At 43.6% G+C, this 13,595-nt stretch overlaps 1 protein-coding gene across 3 annotated transcripts in view; it reads left to right on the plus strand.

Annotated features, from left to right (window-relative positions):
• Nucleotides 1-13,595, plus strand: part of dennd1b (DENN/MADD domain containing 1B) — a 303,360-nt gene that overhangs the window by 226,000 nt on the left and 63,765 nt on the right. The window lies entirely within an intron of this gene.

Below are 13,595 nucleotides of genomic sequence, written 5' to 3' on the forward strand. Positions count from 1 at the left end.
GATCTTATAAACTTCAAGCAAGTCTCCCCTCACTCTTCTAAACTCCAGTGAAAACAAGCCCAGTCTGCCCAACCTTTCCTCATAAGACAACCCGCTCATTCCAGGTATCAATCTAGTAAACCTCCTCTGAACCGCCTCCAACGCATTTACACCCTTCCTTAAATTAGGAGACCAAAACTGCACACAGTATTCAAGATGTGGCCTCACCAATGCCCTGCATAACTGAAGCATAACATCCTTACTTTTGTGGAAAGAGAAGCAGAGTTAACGTTTCGGGTCAGTGACCCTTCATCGGAACTGACAAATATTAGAAAAGTCACAGGTTATAAGCAAGTGAGGTGGGGGTGGGGCAAGAGATAACAAAGGAGGTCTAGATTGGACCAGGCCACATAGCTGACCAAAAGGTCACGGAGCAAAGGCAAACAATATGTTAATGGTTTGTTGAAAGACAAAGCATTAGTACAGATTAGGTGTAAATACATTGAACAGCAGCAAGTGCAAACCTGAAAAAAAACAGTGGGTAAGCAAACTGAACAAACTAAGATGAAATGAAATAAATGCAAAAAAAAGATTGTAAAAAATGTAAAAAAGAATGTTAAAAAAAAAGGAATAAAAAATAACTAAAAATGAAAGTAAAATGGGGGGCTGTCATGCTCTGAAATTATTGAACTCAATGTTCAGTCCGGCAGGTTGTAGTGTGCCTAATCGGTAAATGAGATGCTGTTCCTCAAGCTTGCGTTGATGTTCACTGGAACACTGCAGCAATCCCAGGACAGAGATGTGAGCAGGGGGGAGTGTTGAAATGGCAAGCAACCGGAAGCTCAGGGTCCTGCTTGCGGACCTGACCTGACCTTCACTGACCTGAAACGTTAACTCTGCTTCTCTTTCCACAGATGCTGCCAGACCTGCTGAGTGGTTCCAGCATTTCTTGTTTTTATTTCAGATTTCCAGCATCTGCAATATTTCGCTTTTATCCTTACTTTTGTTTTCAATTCCTCTCGTAATAAAGGATAGCATTCCATTAGCCGCCTTTATTACTTACTGTACCTGCATGCTAACTTTCTGTGACTCGTACTAGAACACCTAGATCCCTCTGCACCTCAGAATTCTGCAGTCGTTCTCCATTTAGGTAATTTTTTATTCTTCCTGCCAAAGTGAACAACTTCACGTTTTCCCCATGTTGTACTCCATCTGTCAGATTTTTGCCCACTCACTCAACCTATCTGTATTGGTCGGAAACCTCCTTATGTCACCTTCACAACACACTTTCCTACCTATCGTTGTGTCATCTGCAAATTTAGCTGCCATGCCATCGCTCCCCTCATCTTAAGTCATGGATATAAATTGTAAAAGATTGTGGGATGGATGTTGCAGACTTTGAAGGAAGTTTTTGGGATTATCGGTGAGGACGGGGCCTGATGAGACAGAGATTTATTTCTTTAAGGACTGTGAGGAGATCTTGGGGAGGCAATGGCGTAATGGTAATGTCACTGGCCTAGTAATCCAGATGCCTAGGCTAATGGTCTAAGGACATGAGTTCATATCCCACCACGGCAGATTGTGAAATTTGAATTCAAATAATAAATCTGGAATTAAAAGCTTGTCTAATGGTGACCATTGTTGATTGTTGTAAAAATCCATCTGGTTCACTCATGTCCTTTTAGGGAAGGAAATCCGCCGTCCTTACCTAGTCTGGCCTATATGTGACTCCAGACCCACAGCAATGTGGTTGTACATGCCCTCTGAAGTTGCCTAGCAAGCCACTCAGTTATATTAAACTGCTATGTTTAGCAGTGTAAGAAAAGAAATGAAACCGGATGGACCACCTGGCATCAACCTAGACACTGGAAACTACAGGGCAAACGCAGCCCTGTCAACCCTACACAGTCCTCCTTACTAACATCTGGGGGCAAAATTGGAAGAGCTGTCTCACAGACAAGTCAAACAGCAGCCTGACATGGTCATACTCACGGAATCATACCTTACAATGTCCATGACACCACCATCACCATCCATGGGTAAGTCCCACCGACAGGACAGACCCACCAGAGGTTAGGGCGCAGTGGTATACAGTTGGAAGGGAGTTGCCCTGGGAGTCGTCAACATTGACTTCGGACCCCATGAATTCTCATGGCATGAGGTCAAACATGGGCAAGGAAATCTCCTGCTGATTACCAACTACCCCCCCTGCCCCTCGGCTGATGAATCAGTGCTTCTCCATGTTGACCACCAATTGGAAGAAGCACTAAGGATAGCAAGGGTGGGGGAATTGAATGTCCATCACCAAGAGTGGCTCGGCAGCACCACTAGTGACCGAGCTGGACAAGTCCTAAAGGACGTAGCTGATAGACTGGGTCAGCGACAGGTGGTGAGGGGACCAAGAAGAGGGAAAAACCTACTTGACCTCGTCCTCACCAATCTAACTGTCACAGATATATCTGTCCATGACGGTATTGGTAGGAGTGGCCACCGCACAATCCTGTTGGAGACAAAGTCCCACATTCACATTGAGGATACCCAACATCATGTTGATTCCCACTGTGCTAAATGGGATAGATTTCGAACAGATTTAGCAACTCATAACTGGGGATCCATGAGGCACTGTGGGTCATCAGCAGCAGGATTGTATTCAACCACAAGCTGTGACCTCATAGCCCAGCATATCCCCACTTCACCATCAAGCCTGGGGATCAACCCTGGTTCAATGAAGAGTGCAGGAGGGCATGCCAGGAGCAGCACCGGGCATACCTAAAAATGAGGTGTCAACCTGGTGAAGGTACAAGGCAGGACTACTTGCGTGCCATACAGCAGAAGCAGCATGTGATAGGCAGGGCTAGGCGATCCTGCAACCTATGGATCAGATCTAAGCTCTGCAGTCCTGCCACATTCAGTCGTGAATGGTGGTGGACAATTAAACAACTAACTGGAGGAGGAGGCTGCACAAACATCCCCATCCTCAATGATGGGGGAGCCCAGGACATCAGTGCAAAAAGTATTTAAAAAAGAAAAGAATTAACAAAGTGAGTGTTGGTCCTATAGAAAGTGAGTCTGAGGAATTAATAATGGATAATAAGGAGATGGCAAATGAATTGAGCAGGTATTTTGCATTGGTCTTTGCTGTAGAGGGTACAAGTAACATCCCAGAATAACCTGTAAGTCAGGAAATGGAAGGGAGCGAGGAACTCAAGGAATGTACAATCACCCGGGAAGTGGTACTGAACAAATTGTTGGAGCTGCGGGCTGACGGGTCCCCGGGTCCTGATGGACTTGATCCTAGGGTTTTATAAGAAGTGGCTGGCGAGATAGTTGATGTGTTAGTTTTAATTTTCCAAAATTCCCTAGATTCGAGGAAGGTTCCTTAGATTGGAAAATAGCGAATGTAACTCCTTTATTTAAAAAGGGAGGGAGACAGAAAGCAGGAAACTGGAGGCCAGTTAGCTTAACATCTGTCTTAGGGAAAATGTTAGAAGCTATTATTAAAGACGTTATAGCAGGGCACTTACAAAAATTCATGGTAATCAGGCAGAGTCAACAGGGTTTTATGAAAGGGAAATCATGTTTCACCAATTTATTGGAGTTCTTTGAGGGAGTTACATGTGATGTGGATGAAGGGGAATTGGTGAATGTATTGCACTTAGATTTCCAGAAGGCATTTGATAAGTTGCCACACTGATTCCTGGGATGGTGGGACTGACATATGAGGAGAGATTGAGTCGGTTAGGATTATATTTGCTGGAGTTCAGAGGAGTGAGGGGGATCTCATAGAAGCCTATAAAATTCTAAAAGGACTTGGCATGGTAGATGCAAGAAGGATGTTCCTGATGGTGGGGAGTCCAGAACCAGAGGTCATAATCTAAGGATACAGGATAAACCATTCAGGACTGAGATGAGGAGAGATTTCTTCATCCAGAGAGTGGTGAGCCTGTGGAATTCGCTACCACAGAAAGCAGTTGAGGCCAAAACATTGTATGTTTTCAAGAAGGAGTTAGATATAGCTCTTAGGTTTAAAGGAATCAAAGGATATGGGGCGAAAGCGGAAACAGGTTACTGAGTTGGATGATCAGCCATGATCATAATGAATGGTAGAGCAGGCTCGAAGGGCGGAATGGCCTACTCCTGCTCCTATTTTCTATGTTTCTATCAAACGTTATTGAAAAAAATAAAAGCCCATGGTATAGGGGTAACGCATTGGCATGGATAGAAGATTGGCTAGCTAACAGGAAACAGAAAGTAGGCATAAATGGGTCATTTTCTGGTTGGCAAGATGTAATGAGTGGTGTGTCACAAGGATCTGTGCTGGGGCCTCAACTTTTTACAATATATATCAATGACTTAGATAAAGGGACCGAAGGTATGGTTGCTAAATTTGCTGATGACACAAAGATAGGTAGGAAAGTAAGTTGTGAAGAGGACATCAGGAGGCTACAAAGGGATATAGATAGGTTAAGTGAGTGGGCAAAGACCTGGCAAATGGAGTATAATGTGGAAAAATGTGAAATTGTCCACTTTGGCAGGAAGAATAAAAAAGAAGAAAATATCTAAAAGGTGAGAGATTGCAGAGCTCTGAGATGCAGAGGGATCTGGGTGTCCTAGTGCATGAATCACAAAAGGTTAGTATGCAGGTACAGCACGTAATTAGGAAAGCTAATGGAATGTTATCGTTTATCGCGAGGGGAATTGAATACAAAAGTGTGGAGGTTTTGCTGCAGCTATACAGGGCATTGGTGAGACCACATCTGGAGTACTGTGTACAGTGTTGGTCTCTTTATTTAAGGAAGGATGTAAATGCATTCGGTGAAGGTTTACTAGACTAATACCTGGAATGGGCAGGCTATCTGATGAGGAAAGATTGGTCAGGCTAGGCTTGTATTCGCTGGAATTTAGAAGAGTAAGAGGTGACTTGATTGAAACATATAAGATCCTGAGGGGTCTTGACATGGTAGATGTGGAAAGGATATTTCCCCTTGTGGGAATCTAGAGCTAGGGGTCACTGTTTAAAAATAAGGGGTTGCCTATTTAAGACCAAGATGAGGAGAATTTATTTTTCTGAGGGTTGTAAGTCTTTGGAACTCTCTTCCTCAAAAGTTGGTGGAGGCAGAGGTAGATAGATTCTTCATAAGCAAGAGGGGGAAAGGTTATCGGGGGTAGGAGGAAATGTGGAGTAATCAGTTCAGCCATGAACTTATTGAATGGCGGAGCAGGCTTGAGGGGCTGAGTGGCCGACTCCTGCTCCTACTTCGTATGTCTGGCTGTTTGTAAAAGACAATGCTGGAGCATTTGTATCAATCTTCAGCCAGAAGTGCCGAGTGGATGATCCATCTTAGCCGCTTCCTGAGCTCCCCAGCATCACAGATGCCAGTCTTCAGTCAATCCGATTCACTCCACGTGATATCAAGGAATGACTGAAGGCACTGGATGCTGCAAAGGCTATGGGCCCTGACAACATTCCTAAAATAGTACTGAAGACTTCTGCGCCAGCACTAACCGTGCCCCTAGCCAAGCTGTTCCAGTACATCTGTAACGCTAGCATCTACCCGAAATGTGGAAAATTGCCCAGGTGTGTCCTGTACACAGAAAGCAGGACAAGACAAACCTGGCCAATTACCGCCCTATCAGTCTACTCTCGAACATCAGCAAAGAGATGGAAGGGGTCGTCGACAGTGTTATCAAGCGGCATTTGCTCAGCAATAACCTGCTGATTGACGCTTAGTTTGGGTTCCGCCGGAACCACTCAGCTCCTGACATTACAGTCTTGGTCCAAAGAGCTGAACTCCAGAGGTGAGGTGAGAGTGACTGCCCTTGACATCAAGGTAGCATTTGATCGAGTATGGGATCAAGGAGCTCTAACAAAACTGGAGTCAATGGGAATCGGGGGAAAACTCTCCGCTGATTGGAGTCATACCTAACAGAAAGGAAATTGGTTGTATTTGTTGGAGGCCAATCCTCTCAGTCCCAGGACATCACTGCAAGAGTTCCTCAGGGTAGTGTCCTAGGCCCAACCATCTTCAGCTGCTTCATCAGTGACCTTCCCTCCATCATAAAGTCGGAAGTGGGGATGTTCGCTGATGATTGCACAATGTTCAACACCGTACTCGACTCCTCAAGCAATGAAGCAGCCCATGTCCAGATGCAGCAAGACCTGGACAACCTCCAGGCTTGGGCTGAAAAGTGGCAAGTAACATTCGTGCCCCACAAATGCCAGGCAATGACCATCTCAAACGAGAGAAAATCTAACCATCTCCCCTTGATAGTCAATGGCATTGCCATCGCTGAATCACACACTATCAACATCCTGGCACATCCTGTGTACTGTCTACAAGATGCACTGCAAGAACTCATCAAGACTCCTTCGACTGCACCTTCCAACCCACGACCTCTACCACCTAGAAGGACAAGGTCGGCAGCTACATGTGAACATCACCTGCCACTTCCCCTCCAAGCCACACACCATCCTGGTTGGAACTATATCGCTGTCCCTTCACTGTCGCTGGGTCAAAATCCTGGAACTCCTTTCCTAGCAACGCTGTGTGTGTACCTACACCCCAAGGACTGTATTGGTTCAAGAAGGCAGCTCCCACCACCTTCTTAAGGGCATTTAGGGTTCTGCAATAAATGCTGGCCTAGCCAGCGACGCCCACATCCCATGAACAAATAATTTTTTTCACCAGGATTTCACGAAGGCACTTGACATTATCCCACATAATGTATTAGTTCATCAAGTGCCTACCCATGGGAGAGGTGGCAAAATATTAAGCTGCAAAAGTATACCACAAAGAGTGCTGGTGTGAGTGGAGATGTCCAAGTGGAACCAAGCTGTCCGTGAGGTTCCAACAGAAATGAATGTTTATAATTTTTATAGATGAATAACAGGGCACAGTATAAGCCAAGAGGTTTATGTCTGTGAATGACACTAAATTAGGTGTAGCAGTAATAAAGCTAACCAATGTGAAATAATCCAAAATGATTGAAAAGGCTAAAGCAATGGATAGAGATGATAAATGCCCTAGAATTAGGTAGAAGAAAGAATAATGTGGATTACACATTAAATGCAGTTTTCTTAAGGTAACAGTAGGAAAGTGAGACAAAAACAAGAAATGCTGGATTCACTCAGCAGGTCTGGCAGCATCTGTGGAAAGAGAAGCAGACTTAACGTTTCGGGTCAGTGACCCTTGTTCCGAAGAAGGGTCACTGACCCGAAACGTTAACTCTGCTTCTCTTTCCACAGATGCTGCCAGACCTGCTGAGTGAATCCAGCATTTCTTGTTTTTGTTTCAGATTTCCAGCATCCGCAGTATTTTGCTTTTATTTTAGTAGGAAAGTGAGGTTGTTTCCATAGCTGTATAATCATTCCAGTAAAAATAAATACCAAATTCTCAAAATAAAGATTCAACTTACCCTTAAAATTGATTGTTTATCTTTAGAAGTTCCCCATATAGGTCTATCCTTCTATTGGAGGGAATTGCAGCTGACTGGGTGTTGGGAATGCCCACTTGCTGTTGAAAAATTGTGTGTGCTTGTGTGAAATGTAATTTATTAGTTGGTTTACAACCTGCCCTGTGGAATTACAATAATCAGAGTAACAAGCTAGTAACCATGTAAATAATCATAGATTGGTTACAGCACAGGAGGCCATTCGGCCTGTCGTGTCTGTGCTGGCTCTCTGCAAGAGCAACTCAGTTGGTCCTGCTCCCCAGCCCTGTTCCCGTAGTCCTGCAGATTTTTTCTCTTTAGGTTCTTATCTAATTCCCTTTTGAAAGCCACGTTTGACTCTGCCTCCACCATACTCACAGGCAGTGCATTCCAGATCCTAACCACTTGCTGCATAATAAGTTTTTTCCTCCCATCACCTTTGGTTCTTTTGCTAATCACCTTAAATCAGTATCCTCTGGTTCTTGACTCTTCTGCCAATGGGAACAATTTTTCTCGTCTACTCTCTCATGATTTTGAACATTCTATCAAATCTGCTCTCTACTTATTCTTCTCCCAGGAGAACAGTGCCAACTTTTCCAGTCTTTCCAAATCCTTCATCCCTGGAACCATTCTCATAAATCTTTTCTGCACCATCTCTGAAACCTTTACAGCCTTCCTGAAGTGTGGTGCCCAGAATTGGACACAATACTCCAGTTGAGGCTAAACCAATGTTTTATCAATGTTCACCGTAACTTTCTTCCTTTTCTACTCTAGGTCTCTAGAAAGCCCAGGATTCCATACGCCTCTTTTAACTACTTTTCAACCTGCCCTGCCACCTTCAATTGTGAATTGTGCACATATACCCCAGGTCTCTCTCTGTTCCTGCACCCACTTTAGAATAGTACCCTTTAGTTCATATTAGCTCTCTCATTCTTCTTACCAAAGTGCATCATTTCACACTTCTCTGCATTAAATTTCATCTGCCACATGTCCACCAGCCTGTCTATATCCTCTTGAAGTTCATTATTATCCTGCTAATTTTCAGCACTTTTAATTTTCCACCAAGAAAAATACAGCTATTAAGTTGGAAGATTGGCTTCTGCATTTCTATCAGTTGGCTGAATGAGATGGCGCTGATAATACAGCTTCTATAAAGAGCTCCCATGTTATTGCTAATGATTATGCAATATAGTGGAGCTCTCCTCAACTCTGTTTTAAATCACAGGTTACATGGAATTATGTGAATGTACAGTACAAAAACATCCTCTCTTTTCTATAACAGCTGCCTCTAGTCTGTGAAGAATGACATGAATTTGAGTAACAAATTGGTTTGAAGCTGTTCTCAATACACCGTATTTTCTACTCCCTCTTCCTTGGTCTCCGGTCTCTGGATTCCTTTGTGCATTTTATGTCATATTTGTGTTGATAATTGGTCAGAACTGCTTTTAGAAAAATAGATAAATAGGAGCAGGAGTAGGCCATTAGGCCCTTCGAGCCTGCTCCGCCATTCAATTGATCATGGCTGATCATCCAAACTCAGTACCCTGTTCCCGCTTTCTCCTTGTATCCCTTGATCCCATTAGCCCTAAGAACTATATCTAACTCTTTCTTGAGTATATTTAATGATTTGGCCTCAACTGCTTTCTGCGGTAGAGAATTCCACAGGTTCACCACTCTCTGGGTGAAGAAATCCCTCCTCATCTCAGTCCTAAGTGGCTTACCCCATATCCTTAGACTATGACCCCTGGTCCTGGACTCCCCCGCCATCGGGAACATCCTTCCTGTATCTAGTCTGTCCAGTTCTGTTAGAATTTTGTAGGTTTCTATGAGATCCCCTCTCATTCTTCAGAACTCTAGCGAATACAAGCCTAATCGACCCAATCTCTCTTCATACGTCAGTCCTGCCATCCTAGGAATCAATCTGGTGAACTTTTGCTGCACTTCCTCCATAGCAAGAACATCCTTCCTCAGATAAGGGGCCAAAACTGCACACAATACTCAAGGTGTGGTCTTACCAAGGCCTCATATAACTGCAGCAAGACATCCCTGCTCATGTACTTGAATCCTCTCGCTATGAAGGCCAACATACCATTTGCCTTCTTATCTGTCTGCTGCACCTGCATGCTTACTTTCAGCGACTGGTGTACAAGGACATCCAGGTCTCGCTGCACCTCCTGCTTTCCCAATCTATCGCCATTCAGATAATCTGCCTTTCTGTTTTTGCCACCAAAATGGATAACCTCACAAAGAAACTTTAGGGACTTTCAAACGGCTTTTAGATAGGTATATGGATAAAGGAGAATGATGGGGTATAGATTAAATTGTCCTTGACAGAGGACAAAGGATCGGCACAACATCGTGGGCCGAAGGGCCTGTTCTGTGCTGTATTTTCTATTTTCTATATTTTCTATTATCCACATTATACTGCATCTGCCATGTATTTGCCCCTTCACTCAACCTGTCCATAGAAACAGAAAATAGGAGCAGGAGTAGGCCATTCAGCCCTTCGAGCCTGCTCCGCCATTCATTATGATCATGGCTGATCATCCAACTCCGTAGCCTGTTCCCGCTTTTGCCCCATACCCTTTGATCCCTTTAAACCCAAGAGCTATATCTAACTCCTTCTTGAAAACATACAATGTTTTGGCCTCAACTGCTTTCTGTGGTAGTGAATTCCACAGGTTTACCACTGTCTGTGTGAAGGAATTTCTCCTCATCTCAGTCCTGAATGGCTTACCCTGTATCCTTAGACTATGACCCCTGGTTCTGGACTCCCCCACCATCGGGAACATCCTTCCTGCATCTACCCTGTCAGGTCCTGTTAGATAGAATTTTATAGGTTTCTATGAGATCCTCCCTCTCTTTTGAACTCCAGTGAATATAATCCTAACCGACTCAATCTCTCCTCATACGTCAGTCCCGCCGTCCCAGGAATCAGTCTGGTAAACCTTCACTGCACTCCCTCCAGAGCAAGAACATCCTTCCTCAGACAAGGAGACCAAAACTGCACACAATATTCCAGGTGTGGCCTCACCAAGGCCCTGTATAATTGCAGCAAGACATCCCTGCTTCTGTTTTGGAATCCTCTCGCTATGAATGCCAACATACCATTTGCCTTTTTTACCGCCTGTTGGACCTGCATGCTTACCTTCAGCAACTGGTGTACAAGAACACGCAGGTCTCGTTGCATAGTCCCCTCTCTCAGTTTATAGACGTTCAGATAATAATCTGCCGCCTTGTTTTTGCTACCAAAGTGGATAACCTCACATTTATCCACATTGTACTGCATCTATCATGCATTAGCCCACTCACTCAACTTGTCCAAATCACCCTGAAGTCTCTCTGCATCCTCCACACAACTCACCCTCCCACCCAATTTTGTGTCATCTGCGAATTTGGAGATATTACATTAAGTTCCCTCATCTAAATCATCAATATATAGTAAATAGCTGAGGTCCTAGCACTGATCCCTGCAGAACCCTGCTAGTTACTGCCTGCCACTCGGAAAAAGACCCATTTATTCCTACTCATTGTTTCCTGCCTCCCAACCAGTTCTCTATCCATGTCAGTACCTTACCCCCAATCCCATGTGCTTTAATTTTAAACGCTAATCTCTTATGTGGGACCTTGTCGAAAGCCTTCTGAAAGTCCAAATAAACCACATCCACTGGTTTGCCCTTATCTGTTCTACGAGTTACATCCTCAAAAAATTCCAGTAGATTTGTCAAGCAGGATTTCCCTTTTGTAAATCCATGTTGACTTTGTCCGATCCTGTCATTGTTTTCCAAGTGCTGTGCTTTTACATCTTTTATAATGGACTCTAGCATTTTTCCCACTATTGATGTCAGGCTAACTGGTCTATAATTCCCTGTTTTCTCTATACCTCCAGTTTTAAATAGTGGGGTTACATTAGCTCCCCTTCAAACCATTGAAACTGTTAGAGTCTATAGAATTTCCAAGCAGTTATTTTTTTAAACTTTCTCATTTCCCTTTCTTCCTCTGATATTGGTTGCCCTTCAGTATCTATCCCAAATGTATAACCCTTAATGTTTAATGCTGGCAGGCTATTCAGATGTTGGGAGTATAATACCCAAACCTGTTGGTGTTCTCATTTTACATCTAAAAATATGTACTAACCTGCAACATCATCACCAGACTCTCATAATCTGAGGGCCTGACTTTTATTTTCCCCTTACCAAGGCCACAGTTGTCGAGGTCAATTGTGGTGCCGTTGCCACCACATTGACCAAGATTGAACATGGGATCATGCTGATCTGTGTAGCTCAGCTATTCACCGGATAAACTCACTGAGCTGTTCAGACAGCTGATTTTCATTCTATTACAATGTGATAATTACAAAATCTTTCATATTCTTAAATAATTTGACTGAAGCACATGTTTTTTATGATAAACCTGGTATATCTGTGGGACTGACTAGGTTTCTTACCAGTTCAGTGGTTAACAAGAATGGAAGGCAGCCATAGTGGGTGAGTTGGTGTCCTTTAAAGGCAAATGGTAGGGTTATTATCATTACCAAATATGTCCATTAAAGAAAAAGATAGAGGGGAATTTTAACACACTCTGCTAGTGAAAACTGGATGGAACAGAAGTTAATATCAGAGTGGTTTGCCCACTGCTGTCTTACCACCCTGCGGTCATTTTAACTCCATTGTTTACTTACGTGGTTGAGGCTCCTTCTTTGCCAAGGTTGGAGCCTCCTGGATACATGTAAATCAGGATCCTATGATGTACATATGACCCTCAGGCATTTTAACAGCCCACTGGATGGAGCACCCACAGACTTGGCAGGCAGGAAGTGAAAGCCCTTGTAGGTAAGTGTAAATGTTTTTGTGAGGCAAATTTGGACTGCTGCTACCCAGGGCATCCTCTCCTCCCGTGTTTACTAAGACTCCGAACGCACTCCCAACAACTTACCCAAGTGCTGCAGATCGACCCTCGGATCCCAGTGAGCTGTCTCTGAAGTCCCATTTCAGGCCGACAGCTTGCCCCATTTATGTTAATGAGATTTCCACCATTAAAATGGGCGAGGCCTCTTCCAACATATCCTGTGGGGGCAAACCTACAACTGTTGCCTGAATCCCCTAAGAGTTAACATTGCGCCTCACACCTGAGTTGCTGTTGTGTCACTGAAGTGTCAGCACCACATAAACTTGTGTTATGCATCTATAATAGTGAGCCTTTGTACCAAGGGTAAGTGGATGCAGTTTATTTCAAGTCACTGCATATTTTGTTACATATGCATCCATCTCACTTATTGAACAAAATATGTGAAATGCATGAAGAAGTCAAATGTTTCTGTTCACAGTACTTACCAGTTCTCAGTTTAAAAAAAGCAGTTTAGCCACATTATTTTTATTGTGGAGATTGACCGTTCATAATTGCTTGTTATCTAGTTACGGATGAGGCCCCTTTGCATCTTGGCGCACCCTCATTGGCTTTTTTGAGAGCGCCACATTGGATTGGCCTGGCGCCTGATCTGGAGCCACCTATTCCAAGAAAGTTCCCTACTGCTATAATGTGCAGAAGCCAAGAGCTAGTAGTTATTTTATTTTCCGAGCTCAAGAGATCAGATAGAAAATGTTGATCTCCATCAAGCTATAAACAGTGTGCTGACAATCATGAGATACTAATCATAGTTGTAAGCAGTTTTTCTCCCCCAAGAGTCAGGGTTGGTCCCGATTGTTTGCTTTATGAGAATAAAAGGATCCTTGATTGACTATGATGCATTATTCATTCTCAATCTCCCCCTATTTTGATTCTGCACGTGCTTATCCAATCACCCTTATTTCACCCCATTATTGATAGCCCTGCCATTAATCACCTTGTGCCCACGCTGTGGAATTTCCTCTCTCATGCCCCTCTGCTTTTCCATCCTCTGCTGCTCCTTTTAAGACTATCCTTAAACCTTGTCTCTTTGACCAAACAGCAGCCATTCTTGTGGGCTCCAAGCAAGGTTGCTAGTTTAGTGATTGCAGCCAATTTAATGCTATGAAACCACATTTACTGTCAGGCGGTTGAAGCTACTTAAAATGTTTATATTCTACATAGTCTCAACTCTATCAGTCCAGGCTAGATGCAAACGTGAATCCAAAAGGTGAAAAGACAGCACTCGTGATCTAATGTACCGTACAACCTTATCATCTTCCCTCATAATGTTTTTTGAT

The sequence above is a fragment of the Heterodontus francisci genome, chromosome 8, assembly GCF_036365525.1.
Source record: "Heterodontus francisci isolate sHetFra1 chromosome 8, sHetFra1.hap1, whole genome shotgun sequence".
Taxonomy (NCBI): Eukaryota; Metazoa; Chordata; class Chondrichthyes; order Heterodontiformes; family Heterodontidae; genus Heterodontus; species Heterodontus francisci.